Below are 21,123 nucleotides of genomic sequence, written 5' to 3' on the forward strand. Positions count from 1 at the left end.
AGCAAAGCCCAAGTCTACAGCTGCTCCCAATGTCCACCGCCTCAATTTGGGATGATTCGTTGTCTATTCAGGTATTCCACAGATGCAGGTACATCAAGTTGATTGTGGATATTTGAACCACTGCTCCTGAGGCCGCTGGGAGAAATTTCCCTTTCTCTTCTTTGTTCGCACAGCTTCTGGGGTTCAGCTTTGTATTTGGACCTGACTCTGTGTGTAGGTCACCTGAGGGCGTCTGTTCCTGCTCAGACAGGATGGGGTTAAAGGAGCAGCTGATTTGGGGGCTCTGGCTCACTCAGGCGGGGGGAGGGAGTGGTATGGATGGGAGGCAAGCCTGTGGCAGCAGAGGCCAGCGGAACGTGGCACCAGCCTGAGGCGCGCCGTGCGTTCTCCTGGGGAAGTTGTCCCTGGATCACGGGACCCTGGCAGTGGCGGGCTGCACAGGCTCCAGGGAGGGGAGGTGTGGAGAGTGACCTGTGCTCGCACACAGGCTTCTTGGTGGCGGCAGCAGCAGCCTTAGCGTCCCATGCCCGTCTCTGGGGTCCGCACTGATAACTGCGGCTCGCACCCGTCTCTGGAGTTCGTTTAGGCAGTTTTCTGAATCCCCTCTCCTCACGCACCCGGAAGCAAATGTCTCCTGTCTCTACAGTAGGTACAGACATTTTCCCGGACTCCCTCCCGGCTAGCTGTGGTGCACTAGCCCCCTTCAGGCTGTGTTCATGCAGCCAACCGCTGTCCTCTCCCTGAGATCTGACCTCTGAAGCCCGAGCCTCAGCTCCCAGCCCCGCCCACCCCTGCGGGTGAGCAGACAAGCCTCTCGGGCTGGTGAGTGCCAGTCAGCACCGATGCCCTGTGTGGAAATCTCTCCGCTTTTCCCTCCGCAACCCTGTTGCTGCGCTCTCCTCCATGGCTCCGAAGCTTCCCCCTCCGCCACTCCCCATCTCTGCCAGTGAAGGGGCTTCTAGTGTGTGGAAACCTTTCCTCCTTCACAGCTCCCTCCCAGAGGTGCAGGTCCCATCCCTATTCTTTTGTCTCTGTTTTTTCTTTTGTCCTACCCAGGTACATGGGGAGTTTCTTGCCTTTTGGGAAGTCTGAGGTCTTCTGCCAACATTCAGTAGGTGTTCTGTAGGAGTTGTTCCACATGTGGATGTATTTTTGATGTATTTGTGGAGAGGGAGGTAATCTCCACGTCTTACTCCTCTGCCATCTTGAAGGTCCCCCGCTCAGTAGGAAAATTTGAGCTGGAGAGGTGGATTTCATTGTGCGTCGGTGGTTGAGGTGAGACAGGTATCTTAGACATCATGGATGGTGCTGAGAGCCTGGAGCCAAACTTAGCCAAAAGCCAAGATGTAAGGGAATTCGGGGACCACAGGAAGCCCTCTGAAGAGACAGCAGAGGAGTAGGAAGAGGAAAGGTGTGGTCTCTTGATGGCCAAATGAAGATGTGGTCACAGCATGGGACAAGGCTAGGCAGGCAAGGAGGAGAAGGATGAAGAGTGTCCCTTGGGGATGGTCCACCAGTGATCCATTGGTGGCCTTGGCGAGAAAAATCACAGTGGAGGATGAAAGCAGGAACTGGTGGTAGGGGTGGGCAGATGAAGGGTCAGTTATGGGAGTCCACCATGTCAGCCTCGCTCCATAGCAATTTGACATCAGAGGCAGGAAATTGGAGAAAGGAGACCTTGAGAATCATTTAGGACAAAGTGAGGATTTTCATTCCAGTTTTTAAAAAATGAAAGACTTGAGCATGTTCAAATAATAAAAGTCACAAAGAAAAAGAAGTTGAAGATAACAGATAGAAGAAATTAATCAGAGATGGTGAGATGGGGATGGAAGGGATGCTGAGCACAAGAGGCGGCGCCCTTTGACCAGAAGCGTGGCACATATTCCACCCTAGAGAGAGGACAAGAGGATGAGAGCGTGGCTCTAAGCATGTGGCCAAAAGGTGAGGGAGCTTGTCTCAAATGACTCCTATTTTCCCTGTGCTGCAGAGAGATGTTATCTACTGAATCCATCTTGGGGAATCAAAAGGATCAGAAGTCTAGGACAGGGGAGACAAGAAGACATTGGGAAACCTCAAAGTTCTAGCAGGCATGAGTGGGGTCCCTAGGGGACTGGAGGACAGGTCACTGACCTGTGTAGGGGTGTGGTTTTCAGGTATCTCCACAGTCCAGACATAGACAAAAAGAGGGCAGACTGCTGGATGGTATGGTAGTCAAAGATCCCGCCTAGGTACAGGGATGGAGGAAACATGAGTGGCCAGCACAAAGGAAAAATGATTCTATTGAAAATAATGACCAGGGAGTCGTTCAAATGATGGGATTTTTATGTTTCAGGCTGAGGAGATCAGGAGTGATGACAGGAGAGGCTGATGGGGAAAGATAGAGTTATCTGGAAACAAGATGGTACCTCGAGTTTGAATAGGCTAGCGTACCTTGAGTTTGAACACACAGGGTGATTTGTATATTGCTGTATTTCCTCCTGCCATGCCGTTATCCATGGTGACTTTGGAGTCAGCAGGCTTCAGCAGGCTTGGCTTGACACTTAATGGTAACACAGCCTTGGCCAAATTACCTGACATTGGGGTTTCCCTGGTGGCGCAGTGGTTGAGAGTCCACCTACCGATGCAGGGGACGCGGGTTCGTGCCCCGGTCCGGGAAGATCCCACATGCCGCGGAGCGGCTGGGCCCATGAGCCACGGCCGCTGAGCCTGCGCATCTGGAGCCTGTGCTCCGCAGCGGGAGAGGCCACAACAGTGAGAGGCCACAACAGTGAGAGGCCCGTGTACCGCAAAAAAAAAAAAAAAAAAAAAAAATTACCTGACATTGTTAACTACCTTGGCACTTAAACGACCAGAGAGCATCTTCTCTAAAAGACCATTAGTTACAACTGCTATAATACTACTATTACCATATGTCAAAGGCTGGGTTCCACAGCCCCACCGCACTGCCCACCCTCCGGGCCACACCAGACATCTGCTCTGATATCTAAGTGTGTGAACTTCTACTGGCCCCATGGTGCTGCATGAGGGTTGGGGTTGAGACGGCTGAGGAAGCACACTGAAGCAGTTGCCACCATGGGTATCAAGATTCACTCCTCTGCAAGGAGGACTTAATCGACCATTGTGCATTTCAACAGCCCCATCCATTGCCCAGACGTCCAGAGCATCCTCTTTCTGAGCAGAGCTGTCAATCCTAATAAGCAATGAAAGTGAAATCACAATTTGCAAAGAAAACTGTACCAGGACTCGCAAAACAGATATGCCATACCCAACAGGTACTCTCTAAGTCCAGAATTTATTAACAGCAGCTTGTTCAGACCCATGTGTCCCAAGATAAGCCCACAGCAAGCTGTTTTAAGAGTGACACTGCACAGACTCACGGACTATAAAGATAAGAGCCTTGGCTTCTCATCTAGTTTATAAAATCTGACCACACTTTCTAACTATCACGCTAAAGCCACTGTGAACTGAGTCCAGCCAATGGAACCTTTTATTTCTCCTAACTTCCCCGTTTGAAACATTACTGAGATGCTGTCAAAGTGATCGTCCCTACCACTCAGCAAGTTTAATTAAGCCCAGATCTGTGTGATCCATGGGGTGCCTTGGTGGTCTATGTGAGGTACTGCAACATTAAGAAAGTCTAGAATTCCCTGCAGAGGAGGGAGTTGCCCAGCTAAGGTGCAGAGAACAGGAGAGTCAGGACATCAGGGCTCCAAGCCCAGCTGAGTTCTGGAATGCTAAGTGATCCTGGGAGCTGCTTTGTGCTCCCTGAACCTCCGTCATCTGTGTGTGAAGCTCTATAAAAACATGGCAGCTAGTAAAATGGTTAACGTTGAGTCCTCTTGGCTGCAATCCACCCACTTCCTTGGACCCAGTGCTTTCTTTGCACGATTCAACACGGCTCTGCCTAAATGGAACGGAACATAGTCAGGAGACAACCGTAGGAATTAAGGAGAAGAGGGTAGTAGACCGACAGGGGATATAGATGTGAAGGTAGAGAAAAAGGGACATTTTGAGACACGGTTAGGAGGTACCATGGATTGGACTGAGTAATCAAGTATTCATGAAGAAATAAGGACAGTCTGTAGTAAAGGTGACATTCAGGTTGCCAGCTTGGGAGCTAAAGAAACTGGAGGGAGCCATTTGGAGAGATGGGTAACGTAGGGAGAGGACGGTGATTTGTGAGCAAGAGGCTGAGCTCCCATATAGACCTGAGATGCCTGGCTGGCATCCGCGACGAAAAGAACAGTGAGCATTTGCTTCTACAGATCTGGCATTCAGCAAGGAAATCTGAGCAGGGCCTGGAAATCTGCTAATGCAGAGGAGAGACGAGACTTCCTGGTGAGGACTCCCTCCTGGTGAGAGCGTGTAGAGAGGGGAGCCTGGGACCCCGTCATCAGGAATGACCACACTTAGGGGGCAAGGAAAAGGAAGAGAGGACACCCAAAGAGACAGAGAAGGACTAGGAAGAGGGGACACGTGGGGAGAGAGGAAAGGACAGTGTCCACAGGATAGGCTGGACCTACCAACTGGGGTCTTTGGCGGCTCACAGGAGCAATGGCAGTTGAGACATGGGGGGAGGAAGCAGACTGTAGAGGTTCGACGAGAATCAGTGGTGCACAGGGGTACAACAAGGGGAGACAGAGAGAAACAAGGGGGAGCTGGAGGGGAAAAGAGAGGAAGACATATATTTTTGAAAACTGAAAGTTGAGTGAAAAGTGAGCACATTTAAATGTTGCTGATAAGAAGCCTAGAGAAAAAAAATGGTTGACAAGTCATGGAAGAAAGATGTTAATCAATAGCTAGTAATCAAGTTGTATCGCACACTGATGGGGCCTTGAGCTGCAGGGGACCTGCAGGAACAACAAGTGGGAGGTTTCCTGTCTCATGGGTAGACAAGCACCTGGAGACCAGAGTCCAAGGGTCCTGGGAGATGCTGGGACGTAGAGGATCCTGGGAAGACCTTGGTCCACAGGGGCCCCTGGAGGGAGGGCTGACTTAGACTCTCTGACTAGCCAAGCTGAGTCTGCCTGTCCCTGGGGCTGAGCTAGAGCAGGAAAACCAGAGAACTAAGGTCTGTCCCAGGAACCTCCTAGAGGCTCAACACAACCAGTGTAGGGAGATAGACCCCTTGTCCTTCACAATTCTACCTAAAAAAATCTAGTGCGGGGCTTCCCTGGTGGCGCAGTGGTTGAGGGTCCGCCTGCCGATGCAGGGGACATGGGTTCATGCCCCGCTCTGGGAGGATCCCACGTGCTGCGGAGCGGCTGGGCCCGTGAGCCATGGCCGCTGAGCCTGCGCGTCCGAAGCCTGTTCTCCGCAACGGGAGAGGCCACAATGGTGAGAGGCCCGCGTACCGCAAAAAAAACAAAACAAAACAAACAAACAAACAAACAAAAAAACACATTCTGTAGGGCGGATTCCACTCTGTGCCTCTTACAGATACTGCTGGCTGCCAGCAGTCCTTGGCTTGTGTCAGGCGCTCGCAGCAGGTGCACAAGGTACAGGCGCTTCTGTTCAGACAGGCTGTCTGCTGGATGATCCGCTCATCTGGTCATGAATCCGCCCCCCACCAGGCCCTGGGTTCAGTCCTGACTCCACCACCTACCAGCTGCTTGACCTTGGGCAGCTCCCTCACCTTCCCAAGCCTCTGTTTTCTTCTCTCTCAAATGGGGATGTGAAAACAGTGCCTTCCTTCCTCACTGGGCTGTGGTGAGGATGAAAAAAATATTCTGTAGATCGGGAGAAGAATTTGAAAAAGAATAGATACATGTATATGTATAACTGAATCACTTTATTGTACACCTGAAACTAAAATATTGTTAATCAATTGTACTCTAATATAAAATAAAAAGTTTAATTAATTTTAAAAAAGAAGTCATGACCCTGAAGCATTTGCACAGTGCCTGGCACAGAGCAGACACTCTGAGAATTAGTAATATCACTTATTACTATTGCTTTTGTCATTGTTGTTGTCCTTTCCTGCCCCTGTTTCCAGACCAAGGAGCCCCGAGGATGGAGATCGGTCGGTGGTGGCTGCTGATCACCGTGTTCATGGCTGTGGCTCACTGTCTGGCCCTGGTTAACCAAGAAGATTCTGATCTCACCAACTCCAGCCCCCAGGACAGCCTTGGACTGCCCCAAAATCTCCAAGAGCAACGTAGGCTTTGCCTTCAGCCTCTACAGACATTTGGCTTTGGGTGCCTCTGGACAGAACACTCCCTTCTCCCCAGTAACCATCTCTTTGGTCTTGGACGTGTTCTTCCTCAGGGCCCCAACACCCAGCAGAACCCACCTCTTGGAGGGCCTGGTTCAACCTCAACGTGGGGTCCGAGGCCCAGATCCAGAAGGGCTTCCAGGATCTGCTGCTCAGATACCCTGACCGTGGGCCGGTGCACATTTAACAGCCCGGGCCCCTGGAGGCCACGCAGTAACAGGTGGAGGCCCAGAAAAGCATCCACAAGCATGCAGAGGCAGATCCAGGGGAAGTTCGAGGCCTGCGTGGAAGAGCTCGGGATGACACTACAGCAGTCCTGGAGAATCACGTGCTCCTCAGAGGTGAGAGAACATATATCCAATGTGGAATCTCCATCTCGGAATCAGGGCTGCAATACATCACAACCTTACTTTCCACAGCATCTGAGAAGCCTCCCTTGCTGACTTAGACATAGGAGGCAATCAATAATTTCTGCCCACTGAATCCTTGATGTACCTGCTTGTACACCTCCAGTGATGGGGAGCTCATCATCTATCCCATTTTATTGCTACTTATTGAGTTTCTTTCAAAGAAGTATTTTGCACCTTCAGTGTGCATGACAACTGCCCGGGGAGATTGTTTAAAATCCTGCACTTACCCCAGGAGACTCTGATTTAGGGCAGGGGGAAGTCAGCGACACTGTATTTAAGCTCTCCTTCCTTCCCCTCTCTGGTGATTCTTCTGCAGGAGGGCTGTGATCGCCACTTGAAGTAACTCTGGAAGCAAGCACTAAATTAAGGGGCATGAGTCCCCTTCCTCTGGCAGGTCCCAGGAGGCACAGGTTAGAACAGGAAGAATCCCAAAGCCTCAAGGTCTTTTATTTCCTCTAAAAGAGCCAAGAGGATTGTATGCTTCCCTCCTTAATCATGCTCTTAATTCAGCATTGAATTCGTTCTCCTCACATTTGTACAGTGCTCTGTGGGTCTCAAGTGGTTTTGACAGCCACAGTCTCTTTTGACCTTCTCATCCGTTTGAAGCTGATAAGGCTAAAATTAATGGTCCTATTATACAGATGAACAGACAGATTATTTCTTTATTTTTTTTATTTTTATTTTTTTGCAGTACGCGGGTCTCTCACTGTTGTGGCCTCTCCCGTTGCGGAGCACAGACTCCGGACGCGCAGGCTCAGCGGCCATGGCTCACGGGCCCAGCCGCTCCGCGGCATGTGGGATCTTCTCGGACCGGGACACGAACCCGTGTCCCCTGCATCGGCAGGCGGACTCTCAACCACTGCGCCACCAGGGAAGCCCGACAGATTATTTCTTAAAGAAGAAAAGTTATTTCCTGAGCCAGTAAGGCATTACTCAGATACACATCTATGAACACTTGTCGTGTGTTATATGTAAGTGTTTACACATGCACACACAATCTAAATATGAAGGCTTTATTATCATGACCAGGCATGGGACATTATTAATTTTTATTGAATTATCTTCACATCCCAACAAGGTAGACTGTTGTGTCCATTAAGAGGTAAGAAAACTGAGGCACAAAAATTAGGTAACTTGCCCCAGATCTGAAAGCCTGGCAGAGCCTCGCCTTCAGATCCACACCTACCTTCAGAGCAGCTTGTACCACAGTGATACATATTTTCCTCTAAAATTAACCACCTTCCAGAGAGGCTGACGAGACCACGGAGAGCAGTAGTATTTACATATCATAATACTATTACACTATTGTAAAATATTCATCCCCATTTTACAAACAAGGAGACAGAAGCTCAGGGTGGTCAGGGTCTCAGCCCCCTCAGGGTCACACAGGTAATAAAGGACATCAGGAGTAGGTTATGGAGCCAGGCTTGATGTGCAGAGTGTAGACTCCACATTCCCATGGGCTGCCAAAAGGGTGACCCCCTGCCTGCTCTCAGTTCTCTCCAAAGGTGACATTGACATTTGTCTTCACCTCGGGGTGTGTTCAATCCCCACATATTTGCAATTTTCCAAAGCAAACCTCTGAAAAAATAACAAAGCTGGAGGCATCCCATTTCCTGATTTCAAACTGTATGACAAAGCTATAGTAATCAAACAGTATGGTACTGGCATAAATATTCACATAGATGAAAGGAACAGAATAAAGAGCCCAGAAGTTGACTCTTGCACATACAGTCAATTAATATTTGACTAGGGATCAAAACACCAATCAATGGGGAAAAGATATTCTCTTCAAAAACTGGATTTGGGAAACTAGATAATCACATGCAGCGTCCCTGCTGGGTGTGCAGCCCCATGTTAGGGATGCGGTCAAGTCACCTCTATTAGCTGTCCCTTAGGACTTGGGCCACGCTGCAGCTCTGGTGTCTGTCGCCCCACCTCCTGAATCTTTCCTAAGGTCACACAAATGGGCCCAAGGTTACAGGGTCTTTAAAGCACACAAGCCAACTCCAGCCCAGATCTCACCACCCTGAAGGCTAAACTCCAGAAAGGCCATCTGCACCCCCTCTCGCTCTCCCTCCCTCCCCCTGCAGCCCAGAGCAGGCCTCCTCTCATTCTGTTCACCCTGCCCTTGCCCCATCCCCTGTGGCTTTAGATCACTGCATCCCATGGACCATTGATCCTTCCCCTACCCCTAAGTCCCCTCTGCTGTCCCCTGGGTACCTCTTCTGTGGTCCTGGGGTGAGAGCTTTCCTCCCATGCCCCTCCGTCCTCCCCACTCTGTTCCTTCTCCTCAGTGACCCCTCTACTGGGTGCCCTTCCCTTCTCACCCCATGGCATTCAGCTTAGGGGACCTCCTCCCCTCAGCGCTCACCTGCCCATCCTGGGGGACGAATACTCATGCTTCCCTCCAGCCCTGATTCTCTGCTGAACTCCCCTGACCAGATCCCTTGGCTGCCTCCAGGGAACCACATATCTGGGATCTGAATGTGAGGGTGTCCCCTGCCCTCTTCCCAACATGCTCCTCCTGCTGGGGTTCCTTCCTCAGGGGATGCTCTGTCATCTCCCAGGAGCCAAACCCAGATGCGGGTTATTTGCCCTTCTTCCCCACGTCCACTCACAGAAACATGGGTTCTCTTCACAGCCTTCCACTCATCCCTGCTCTCCTTCTCCATCCTGGGCTTTGGCCCCATTTCCTGCAGCATCCCCTTTAATGTCCAGCCTGCATCCCTGTCCTGGCCCTGAATTGCTTCTCTACACAGCAGCTGGAGTCATTTTTCTACTATGCCAATCTGCTCAGAGAGACTCGCTGTTTAAATTCCTTTAAAGCTGCCTAGGACTCTATGGAACCTTTCCAGCATCCTTACTGAGCTGCCAGGCCCCCAGTGGTCCAGCGGTTCCATCATGGCCCCATCACCTCTGCAGGCCCTCCGCTTCCTGCTCCGGGTCTGCCCAGCTTCCTTCGGTTTCTTGAAAATGTCTTTCTCCTGCCAAGGACATTCTCCTCTCTGTTTACCCTACCGCATTTTATTCTTCCTCTGATGGCAGCACAAAAAGCACCTCCTCCAGGAATGGCTCGCCGACTTCCCAGGCTGAGTTTGATCCTCTCCTATCAGCCTCCAGAGCCTTGTTTCATCATCCATGTTTTGCACCAGTTCCTAAGTCCCATAAGGGTCACTGCTGTGAAAATCTTTGAGGGCAGATTCATTCTGTGGTTTAGAGAGTTCCTCTGATCCAGGAGGTTGGGATAACATCCTGCCGGCAATAATTAGTAGCTGTGTGGCCTTGGGGAAAATGACTGAGCCTCTCTGTTCCTCAGTTTCCTCAGTGGTGAAATGGGATGAGTAACAGCAAGTATCTCATGTGATCATTTCAAGGACTAAATGGGTTATTCCAGGTAGAGGTCTGAGCAGGCTGCCTGGCAGAGAGATCTCAACCGTTCAGTTGTGGGTGACGTCATCATCTATGCCAGGAGCTGATCTTCCTGGAGATGACACAGCCCCCTATCACATCAGGGGGATGAAGAACCAAGTGCGTTCCTTTTATTGCAGGTGTGTGTTTATTGACCTTTTGCTCCCATACCCCCATTCTGGCTGCTGAGGGGATCCTCTGTCAGGGAAGTATGTGGAACTCGTCAGGTGGTGGAGTAGCTCGTCTGGGAACCTGGAAGTAGTTGGTCTCCCAGGTTGAGGTGCTGGGGGGCAGCAGGGGAGATCCTGGGTGGAGGCCCAGCTCAGCTGCAGGAGTGAGGGGTCCAGGGGCTGTGCCAGAAGAGGTGAGGGTCGGAGCCCCTGCAATGTCAGCACGAGGGCACATCCTGGGCCCTGGGGGATGGAAGAGTGAACCTGCACCTAGGGCCATAGTGCCCAGAAGTGGGCATCAGGCAGCAGGGGCCCCTCCCAGCCCTGGGCCTGAGGTCCAGTGGGCTTGGTCACAAGCACAAAGCCTGCTCCTGGGCTGGCTGGTGAGGCTGAGATAGAGGGGCCCAGACTCTGGGGTGGGCTGAGCGTGTGTGGGAGGTCGGGGGGCTTGGCCTTGGGGCCCAGGCAGTGGCAGGAGCATGGAGTCAGGCAGATCAGCATGGAGACACACAGAAAAGAGTCCAGTCCAAGGAAGGTGGTTTATTGCTGTTGTAGGGCTCAGAGCCTCCTTCTAACCAGGACACAGACTCCCTGGGCATGTGAAACCCCCAGCAGAGTCACTGTCACCTTCACAAGGGTGAGCAGGTGGGACCAGACAGGGGGATCCTCGGGTCACAGGGACCAGGCTGCCCCCAGGGAGCTGGGCACCCAGCTCCTTAGTGAGGGGACCTGCTACTCAGTGGAGAGCTCTAGGCTTGACTGGGGTTGGTGACTTTGCCCAAAAAGATGATGCTCAGTGTCTTTACTGAGTGTGGGAAACATAAAGGGCCTGTTGAAATGCATAGTGATCACTTCTCCAGTTTTGTAGATCAAGTTGCTTCCCATGGCAGCAGCTCCTTCCATGCCCTCCTTGCCCACGTCAAGCACAGCGCTGCGGACCACCAGGGGGGCCCCAGAGCATTACCCACCAGAGACGAGGTGGGTGGGAGGTGAGCAGCTGCCTGAGTGCCTCTAAGGGGACTGACATTCATCCACCTTCTGCTGCTGGCCATCACTGTGCTGGCAACCTGTTCAACTTGTTTGTTTCTTCCAACAAACCTGTCAGCTGGTTTGCATAGTCGTGATGCACAGATGTGCAAAGTGCAGTCAAAGGCTGTGAGTGCTGGGCCCAGGGTCAGAGAGGAAAAGAGCAGGGGTTCCCTGATCTGGATCGCCCTCTGTCTGAGTCCAAAACACCCCCCATTTTAGGGGAGGGGGCAACTGTCACAGGCACAGGCAACTGTCCACAGTCCCTCCATGTCGAAGTAGCAGATGAGTGGACACTGCTTTCTGCTCCTCTCCTGCCCTAGCGCTCAGTTACTTTGCATAGGAAATGGCTTCCCATCCCTGGACCCCGCAGGCCCCTTGGCACATGCGCCTCCTTTACCCGGTCCTTTGGCAGGTGGGGTGCAGGGGAGACTGCAGGGCTGCCCAGCCGCCCCCATTCACTCTGACTTCTCTGCTTCTAGGATCACAGTACCAGGGCCTCTGGTATTCTTGCGTTGTGCTCTTAGCGTATTTCCATCACGATGGCCCTGTAGCCGTTGTTAGTGCCTATTACCTCTTACCTGCTCTGCTAGGCATAGCACATGAGCCAAGAACTACAATGCTCGTTTTAAAGATGAAGAAAGTGAGGGGTACAGGACTTGAATTATTTATCGCAGAGGCAGTAAAAGTTGGAGCATGAGACGGGGGTTCACAGCTGATTCCACCCCAGGCCCTCCCGCTAGATGGGCTTCCATGTCACAATATGTTGCAGGGAAGGTGGGACCACCCCCAGGATGGTTGTAACCAAGCCCTTCTGAGGAGTCCAGGGAAGGTGACTAAGTAAAGAGAAATACAGTCATTTTACTCATTCAAGTTTACCCAAAAGTCTGGCTGGCCTTCACCATTCAAGCTCCCATGTGGAGATGAATTGTCCAAAGTTTAAACACCCACCTGGGAAACCACCAGCGCCTCTGCATCTTTAATGCCTGACTGGCCAGCTGCCGGGGGGAAGACTTTCCCCATGCCCATCTGGGGAAGGAAGTCTTGCAGATCATAATCGCTGGAGATGGAAAACTTTGGAAGGAGGGGGTGAACTCTTGTTCTAGGAAGTGAGAAAAATAAACCTGAACGTCTGCTGGACTCAGAGCCTGCCCTCCTCCCATGTCTCGGCGTGGTCTTCCTTGGTTTCCGCTCCAACCACCCGCTTCTCGCTGGAAATACGGACTCTTTTCCACATTTTTTTACCCCTCCTGCTTACTCTCCTTAAACTGTGAATTATGCATTCCCATCGGCAGGAGTCTAAAATGCCAGGCAGTGCACCAGCACCACACCTGGCCCTGCTTCACCCCTGCAAGCCTGTAGGGTGCAGGAAACACCCTAACTCCAGCAGCTGGGAGACTGTGCTGGGGCAGCTGCTCCAAGGGCACCCGGAAGGCTTCCTGCAGGAGGTGGCATGGACCCTGAGTCTCGGAGGAGGGGACGGAGCTGACTGGGTGAAGAGGAGTCCAGGAGGCAGGAGGATGCACTTGCAGGAAAGAGGGAAGAAAGAAGGGCTGCCCCACAGCACAGAGGCAGCCTGAGTGCGGGCAGTGGGGAGGGGAGGGGCCGGGAAGGGGCTTGTGCGGGACGTGGAGGACTGGGGGCTGCATTCAAGGGCCTTGGGGACCTGATTCAACCAATCCAACATCTCTATCTTGTCTTCCCATTGAGCTCCTTGAGGGCAGGGATGCATCTGCTTCTGAGCAGAGGTGGCAGCAGGTTCTTGGACAACAGATGTTGTCTCCCACCCCTAGGCCTCCTCTCTCTCTGTCTCTATTTCCCTTAAGACTCTTGTCATGGTGTCAGCTCTTACAGATGCTAAATACGAGGAGGCTGTGGCTCCCATTAAACGTTGAGTGCCTTGGGAGCAGGGAGGTACTATTCCTCCTCATAGGCCATCTTTCCTCCCTCCCTCCCTCCCTCCCCCCTCCTTTATCCATTCATTTAACAGATTCTTAGTGGGCGCCCTCCATGGGCCAGGGGCGTGTAGATGCTGGTTCCCCCAGTGCTGGTAAATCAAAGATGTCTGATGAATATTCTATCCATTTACAACTATTCACTGAGCCCCCGCCCTGTGGTAGCTCTTGGTACTGGAGGAAGGAAAGGGTTGGGAAGGGAGTACATGCAGGGGGAGGGTGGGTCCCGTGTCCTGGAGTCTCCTGGGATCTGCAGTGAGGAGGGGCTGAGAGTCAGGCAGCCCCAAGGTGCCCGGTCCCCTGGACAGGGGTTGGGGAAGGGACTGCAGCCTCAATGTCACGTCTAGGCAGGTCTCTCATTCTTTGCGGTTTATAACGTACTTCCCACACCCGCTGCCCCTAGGATCTGCATAGCTGCCCACAAGCTTCCCTATCTCCCCCGCAGCAGACACTGCGCCCACAAGTGCCTCTCCCTCTGCCGTCCCCCTTGTTATTGGTCTCCTGAATTCCACATCCTGGCCTGTGTGTCTGCGCTCAGTTTATCCAGAGCCCGACCCCTTCCACCCTTCCTGGTTCCTCCTGGTGCATCCCCAGCGGCTCCCCTGGGTGAGTGCACTGGGCGCCCGGCTGGCCTCCCTGCCTCCATGCTGGTCCTCGGCTGTCTGTCCTCCACTGGATGACCTGGGTGATCCGTTTAAAACATGACTCAGATCGTTCACTCTTTGGCCCAAAACCTTGTGATGAGTCTCTATTTCCCTTAGAGGGGGGCGCGTCGAGGGGTCTGCAAGGCTCCAAGTGACCTGAATCCCCCCTGGGGTCCTGACCTCTCCCAACTTTCCCTCTCACTCCCTCTGCTCTGCTGCTCTGGCCTCACTAACCGTCAACCACACCAGGCTCCATCCTGTCTAAACAGGTTTTGCACTGGCTGTTCCATCAGCCAGGAATGTTTTCCCCACCATATTCACATCGCTCAAACCCTCACCTCAAATATCACCTAAGGGCCACCCTGCTTACAATCACAAGCTACTTGCGGGTCCCATTTTTTCATGATTTTACTGTGCTTTACTATCCCCACCTCCCCATTTCTCCCCTCTGAAAGTACCAAATAATTTATTATATTTATTTCCTGTCTGTCTCCTCCAACTACAAAGTAAGCGCCATTAGGGCAGGGAATTTACTGTTTTATTCGCTGACCTACCCTCAGAGTCTAAATTAGTCCCTCAGACATAGCTTGATCTTAATTAATTCATTCAATCAGTGCTGAATGGTTGAATGAATAAATGAGTGAATTAATGTTTAGCCCGTGCAAAGCTGATGCTCACGTCTGTCTCACCTGAGTCCCCAACTGATCCCAGTCCCATCTGCCCCCCTCCACCTGCAAGAGGTGGAGCCACGGAGAGAACAGCATGAGTGTCGGGGGTTGTGTGAGGATCCTCACGACTCAGCGCATGTCAGTGTCAGAGGAACCCTCAGCCCCGCCCCCTCTGATGTCATCATCTTAGAGAAGGAACAGCTCAGGCCCAGAGCCACGCAGGCAGCCAAGGGCAAGGTCACCCCTGGATGGGCCCTCCCACCTCTGCCCCCGCCCCTGGACATTACTGAGGCCCGGGGGCTGCGGGTCCGGAGTCCTGGAAGAGGGGGAAGGGCCGAGAAGGCAGGTGGGCCCACAGCTCCGGGTCCTGGGGACAGTCACCTGGGCTGCAGGGAGTCTCTCCACCTCCTCAGCGTCTCTGGGAGCAGCTTGGCCTCCAGGTCGTGCATTTTGCCCTCGTCAGGGAGGATGAAGGGCGCACTGCCGTCGCTGGTGCACCTGAGCTCCACCGCGGTGCAGGCAGCTCCTCATCCCGGAAGTAAGGCGTTTCCAGGCCCCCAGTGGTCATCATGGGCACCTCCACTGTCCTGTTCTCGTTCACGTGGAACTCTGACTTATAAGTATGGCTGGGATCAAAGGGCTTCTTCCACTGGGCTAGAGGTGGAGGGACAGGTGAGGGGTCTGTGGTGCAAGGGCTGCAGGCGTCTCACTCCTCTGCCCTGGTCCCTGAGCGGGGGAGACCCTCCCCACACCAGCAGCCCCCCACGTGCCTCTAGGGATGGCCCTGCTAGGTTTGCACATATACCTGGGCAGGTGGGTAGGCCCTTGGGGATGGGGGTGAGCCCACAGGTCTGGATTGGGAAGGGGGACATGAAACAAACCTGGTTAATTGTGCTACATGAGAAACCAACAGGAACAGGACAGGGCAAGGGAGAGATGGGGTGAGGCTGGGACTGTGGAGAAATGGGAGCTCCTGGTCCTTAAAGGGAACAGTGTTAGAGACCAGTGGTTAGTCACCGGCTTTGCAGGGAGGACACATGTCCTCGCAGCCTTGTGAGCCAGGCTGAAGCAGGAGCCACATGGGTACCAGGAGGGCAGGGCGGGGTCAGTAGAGGAGAGGGCTGAGGTCTCACCGCAGGAGGATGGAGCATTCAGTGATGGGGGCTTCTTGGGGAGATTAGGGCCCTGGGGCTTCATGGAGTGTGTATCCACCCCCGCTTCCTGCTTTGTTTCCACCCCTGCCTGTGTCCCCAGAGTTAGAGGCAGGAGCAGAGGGAATGCCGGGCTGGCTGGGGTGTCCCTGGTGGGGAGATTTCGGAGGAGAAAATCCTAGGACAGTGCAGGGTTGTAGGAGGGGAAAGCACAGGAGACTCGAAGAAAAAATGTAGCAGGCCTGGCCTGGATTCCTTTTCCAAAGAAATGCAATTCTGTGCCTTCATTTATAGACGAAAACACAGACCCAAGTAGGGTAGCCCTGGGCTCTGCCAGGAGCCCCCAGCACAGGGCTAACTTGTTTCCCCACAGCTAGTGTCTCCTAGGTACCTGACCACGCCCAGATTCGATGATAGTTTTTCCTGTCCTTATCTATTCTGGGTCTCTATTGCACTACTGGCTCCATATATGAAATCTATCTGCCTTCACTCTGACCCTTATGAATTTCCAGGCTGAGGTTTGCAATATTGAGTTTCTATCAATGGGACTGGGCACCGGTCCAACTAGAATGTGGGAAAATACACTGCCCTGGATATTGTCTTCCCGCGACTTTCCCCAGATGGTGGCCTTGCCATTCCCACCCTCAAGATGATAGAAGCACACAATTGAAGAGCCTTGGGGTGTCCAGGCTGCTCAGAGGCTGTCACACCGTGAAGATGGCTGCCAGCCCCACCTTAAGCCCCGGAGACGAAGACCCTTAGAGGGAGCCCAGGTCAGACACAGCCCACAGTGCGCACAGCAGAGGCCTTCCTGAGCGTGTCCGAAAGCATCTCAACAGGCAGGAACCTGGAGTTCCCGGCCGCCCCGGAGAGAGCTGAAAGAACAGCTTCTTCTTTTGGCAAGTCAGAAAAAAGCCTCTCTCTGCCTCACACAAAGTAGTGGCTCCTCTGCACTTATGTCCTGTAAAGTGAAGTATAATTTGGATAAAGCTAAAGTAGACAAAGCCTATGGTCGGGGCGGGGCCTTGGTGCCTAAGCTCCCTTAAGCCACGGGGAGCCCCTTCTGTAATGGTTTGCTAACAACACATGTGGCTGAGCCAGAAGAGAAATAGTCCTGGAGCCTCAGAACTAATTTCATTTATCTTCCCAAACCCCAATCTGGCCACCCACCTTTAGAGAAGATGTAATTCACCAGCATCATCTATGTGAGCTTGTCAAGGTCCTTGAACAACTCCACAATTTTCCCCTGCGTTTTATTCCTCACATAGTCATTGATGAGCTTCTTGGCAGTGTCGGAATCCCGGAAGTCAGTGGAGAAGGCCTCGGAGGCACACAGCGCCCGGGCATCTTCCCTGAACTTGTCCAGAAGCTTCAGCTGCTCCTGGACGAACATGGCGTTGCCCAAGCTCAGCTGCAGCTGGTCGCTGGGTCGGCCGAGCGTCTGCACGAGGTGCTGGAAGCCCTGGTGGATTTCTGTCTCGGGGGTCTCTGTGAGGTTGAACTTGAGGCCTTCCAGGGTCTCTGTCGGGGTGGGTCCATGGGCCCCCAGGGACAGGAAGGCCAAGGTCATGGAGACGCTCAGGGGGGAGAAGATGACGTTCTCATTGGAGGTCTTCAAAGCCAACTGCTTGTAGAGGCTGAAGGCGAAGTCAGTGTTGCTGGAGACGAATGTGTGGTCGTCCACAGGTGCCCCTTTGTGTTGGTCCTCTGGGGTCACATCCTCCGGGTCAAGCCCACCCCCTGGGAGGCAGTGGACACTGGAGCGCAACCCAGCCACCAGGAGCCCCAGAGCCAGGAGGGGGGACATTCCCTCTGCCCTCATCTCTGAAAAGCAAAGCTCCTTTAAGTCTCGGTGTGTCCGATGATGTCCCAACGACCACCCAGTGTCCCCACGTGGTCTCTGTTCTCTCTGCCTCTGCTGCTTTGTGACCTCCCAGTTCTAGGCACCCTCCTGGGCTCCCAACATACATGAGGAGGCTTTGGGCTCCCTCTCACCCTCTGAAGCAAGTCTTGTAATTGTTACCGATTTCCCCAATGGAGAAACTGGGCACAGAGAGGGAAAGGGGCTTTTCCAAGGTCACCCAGCAAGGAAGTAGAGGAGCGAGGGTGAGAAGCCTGGGTTGCCTGGCTCCAGCGGGGAGCTGGTGATGGGTGTGAGGTGCTTTCCAGTGAGAACCCATCCCCCTCCTGCTGGGAGAGCAGCCACCATCAGAGGGGACTAGGCAGCAGGGGCTCCATTTCCACTATGTCCCCTGTCTGCCCCCCAGGATGGAGCCCTGGACTGAGTCAGAGGACACAGCACCTCTCCCGGCCTCTTGATGACAAGCGTGTGGCCTTAGGGAGGCACTCACATCGTGGTGCCGGGTCACAGTGAGGGTTCAGTGAGAGACGCCACCGCAAGCAGCGGGGCCAGCGCTGGAGCCTAAGTGACCCTGATCAGTGTTGCTGTAAAGAACAAGGAGAGTAGAGTGTTCTTTTCAGCCCCCGGCAGGTGGACACATGGTGGTTGATTCCACCGTAAGCTTGGAAAAGCCTCCTAGTGGGGAGAAAGCCGGGTGGGCTCAGAGTCCTGGGCAAGGATTTCATTTTGGCCATTTGTGAGTGCTGTGTGTGACAAGCAAGTGACTGAGCCTCAGTTCCCATCTCTGTCCATGTTGAATGGCTCAGGTGACATAAAGTATGAAGGTGCTGGGTTCATAAGAGGAGTTCCAGAGGTGTCATCTCCTCCACATGCCACCCTCTCTAGGACCCTACAAGCCAGAGCTGTGATCCGTGGGGATAGGAGACAGAGCTACTGCCTGGAAGCCTCCAGGAGAGACTGAGGTCTAAACTGGAGGCCTCAGCAAACAGGACTGTTTACCTCCAGCCTCTGCCCCGTCATCTCAGAGTTCAGAGGAGAAAGGGCTGCTGGGGTGGTGTGGGGGAGGGGAGGAGAAGGGAAGAGAGAGAGAAAAGGGGCAGAGGAGGGAGAGGTGGGAGGGGTGGAGGGGAGGGAGCTGAGCTGAGTCTCATCCAGAGGCCGGTGGAGAGGCCTTCGGACAAGCGGGGGGACAGAAGTGATCAATCGTCCCAAATGTCAGTTTCCTCAGTGCTGGTGCAACCGTTTCTTTCAAAAGAGTCAAACGTTATCCCCAAAATTATTTCTGGAGAAATAGTACCTGTGTATTTGGCCTGGTTGGAGGGCTCTGTTTCTGAGCAATCTGTCTTTCCAGTGCTGGACAGACTCACCTCCTGTCTGCTTGGCTGTGGGGCCCTTCAGGGACAGTGTAGCCCAGGAAACCCCCCTGGAGACCCTGCAGCCTCTGCCCAGAGGGACCCAGGGCACTAATTCTGTCCGCCCGGCCCTGTTGAGAGCAGCACCCTGTGCCGGACAAGGAGATGCGCCTCATGGCCCTGGTGGGAGTTCTGACCCTGGCGGTGGATGCACAGCTATATGGGGTGAACAGCTGGCTCGAATCAGAATCCCACAGAGCGACTTCCCTGGTGGTCCAGTGTTTAAGACTCTGTGCTCCCAATGCAGGGGGCTGGGGTTCGATCCATGTTCAGAAAACTAGATCCTGCATGCTGCAGCTAAGAGCCCTCATGCTGCAACTAAAGATCCTGCAAGCCGCCACGAAGATCCCGAGTGCCCCAACTAAGACCAAGTGCAGCAAATAAATAAATAAATATTAAAGAAAAGAAAAGAATCCCCCAGAGTCAAAGGCAGAAATGACCCCAGAAGCCCTGGTGGCATGTCCCTCCCTTTGCAGAATCAAAACTGAGACCCAGAGAGAAGACTGGTCTTCAGAGGGCGCAGAACCCTCCCAGCATCATGACACAGGTCCTCCCGCCTCCCTCCTGCCTCATGTTCCACAGCTCCATGCAGAGTACTAGAACCATGCGAAGAAAGGTTTCTCCAAATGTGGGCGCATCACAGATTAACTGCCTGGGAGAGCGGGATGTGGGGAGTGGATCCAGAACCGCCACATGCCTGGGATGCTGGATTCTCATGGGTGCTGCTGTCTATTTACCCCACAAAGATCTCCTCCCCTGCTTGCGAGATGTCTGCGGGGAAAACACAGTGTTCTGTCCTCAGCCTGGAAATGGGCAGATGACCATTTCTGATAACAAGATTTGTTAGACCTATTTGAACAACCTAGTTACAGAAACTGCTTTTGGTTCCTTAAAGAAAAAAAAAAAAAAAAGCTAAACTAAAAATAAACAAAAAAAATTTCCCTTGAGAGTGTTTTCTCCTGTTTAATAAAACTCATTGAGGAAAGCTCAGAATATGTAAAAAGGGACTTTGAAAAATCCTCATGACTACTGTTCTTTTTTAGAAAAAATATCAACTCTTCTTAGTTTTTCCCCCTTTTTATGATTTACTCATTGAGGACCATGTAAAAACCCAGAAAATGGAAAGAAGAATATTTGAAAATATTCCTCAGAATTGTATCACTCTGGGACATCCCTAGCGAACATTATCTTCTGTTTCTTTTATGTCATTTTTCTTATGTTTGTTTGCGAGTGTGTGTATATGATAGGAATCTCCAAACACAAGCTCAGATAACTTTAAAATGCAATACACCTTATATGTATATAGCTCGACTGGCATGTTGAGACACTCCCCCATTGCCAGAGTCGGGGTGTTAGCCCGAGGGCTCCCTGAGAATGTCAAAAGCACGAGTGTCAATGCACAAATATCTGGGGCGTCTTGTTTCTGGCACCATCTGTCTTTGCAGTCCTGCTGTGTCTGGGCCTTTGTCCTGGGTTACCCCTTCACTATTGGTTCACCTTAAGAGCTGGTTGTCCTTCATCCTTGATTTTGAGGTCTCCTTACATTCTCTTTGAACTAATCCCAGGCCTTTCTTTGGCTCATGGGGAAAAACCCGTCCCTTCATGCCTCATACTCACAACCAACCATCCATGACAAACCATGGCAAACCTCTGTGACCCCTAGGGATTCCACCAAATCCACTGGAGACCACTGTGTTAGTGGTGAGGGTATGGCTTTGGCATGAGATAAACCTGAATCCTGAAGGTCTACTCACCAGCTGTGTGACCTCAAGACATTTACTGGAAATTCCTCAACTGTCATCTCCTTATCTCTAAAAGCAGATAACAACATTTCCCAGTTATGTTTGTTTGCAAGTGTGTGTATATGATAGGAATCTCCAAACACAAACTCAGATAAGTTTAAAATGCAATACAGCTCAATCATATGTATATAGCTCGATTTGCATGTTGATACACTCCCCCTTTCTTGAGAAAGGAAGGCATGTCTAAATAGACTAAGTGGGAGAGACCTTCAAGATAGCGGAGGAGTAAGAAGTAGAGATCACCTTCCTCCTCACAAATACGTCAAAAATACATCTACATGTGGAATATCTCCTACAAAACACCTACTGAATGCTGGCAGAAGACCTCAGACTTCCCAAAAGGCAAGAAAACCCCCACGTACCTGGGTAGGGCAAAAGAAAAAAGAAAAAAACAGAGAC

General features: G+C 52.3%; 1 pseudogene; it reads right to left on the reverse strand.

Annotated features, from left to right (window-relative positions):
* Window positions 1–10,810: 10,810 nt before the first annotated feature.
* LOC111176120 (serpin A3-8-like) lies at window positions 10,811–17,674 on the reverse strand (annotated as a pseudogene).
* Window positions 17,675–21,123: the final 3,449 nt, after the last annotated feature.

Source organism: Delphinapterus leucas, chromosome 2, assembly GCF_059928025.1.
Source record: "Delphinapterus leucas isolate spDelLeu-1000000601 "Yukka" chromosome 2, BTC_Dleu_Yukka2, whole genome shotgun sequence".
NCBI classification, from domain to species: Eukaryota; Metazoa; Chordata; class Mammalia; order Artiodactyla; family Monodontidae; genus Delphinapterus; species Delphinapterus leucas.